This window comes from Austrofundulus limnaeus, unplaced genomic scaffold (assembly GCF_001266775.1).
Source record: "Austrofundulus limnaeus strain Quisiro unplaced genomic scaffold, Austrofundulus_limnaeus-1.0 Scaffold3167, whole genome shotgun sequence".
In the NCBI taxonomy this organism is placed as follows: Eukaryota; Metazoa; Chordata; class Actinopteri; order Cyprinodontiformes; family Rivulidae; genus Austrofundulus; species Austrofundulus limnaeus.
This window is the reverse complement of record NW_013955569.1, coordinates 7,978-8,606: the sequence shown is the minus strand read 5'-3', so window position 1 is coordinate 8,606 and position 629 is coordinate 7,978.

Here is a 629-nt window from a genome sequence, read left to right as displayed (position 1 = left end):
CATTAAGGTTAAAATTGAGACATTTTTATTTCATTATTGTGGTTTTGTTTTTATTTATTTTCTCTTAATTAAAATATTTGTTGTTGACGTTGTTGTGGTTTTCATTATTTTTATTTTTTATTAGTTTTACTAAATATTTCTAAGTCAGTTCATTTACTTAGTTAATCTTCATGGTAATTTCATAATGTTTTTCATAGTTTGACGTTTAGGATGAATTATTTAGAAGTGATCATTTATAAAGACATGTAAATGTGAAACAGTCGTTAATAGTCGTGTTTGTTTTTGTCTCATTAAGTTGGTTCAATAAAAAGTTCTGATCCAATCCAGTAGGTGGCAGTAATGCTGCTGCTGCCGCCGGATGTTAGCTGCTTTAAAACCATAGAAGAAGAATCAGCGTTTGGCGCCAGATTTCTGTTTATCCGGTGGGTAAAAGTTTGATTTACTTTATTCAAATGTTTTAATTGTGATTTTTATTGGAGGTGTAAACGTTTTACTCTGTTTGGAAACATCGAACAACATTCGGCTGGAGTTTCAGTTCGTTTGGCCCGGTTCTGGTTCTGGTTCTGGTTCTGGTTCTGGTTCTGGTCCTGGTTCTGGTCCTGGTTCTGGTTCTGGTTCTGGTCGGAAGA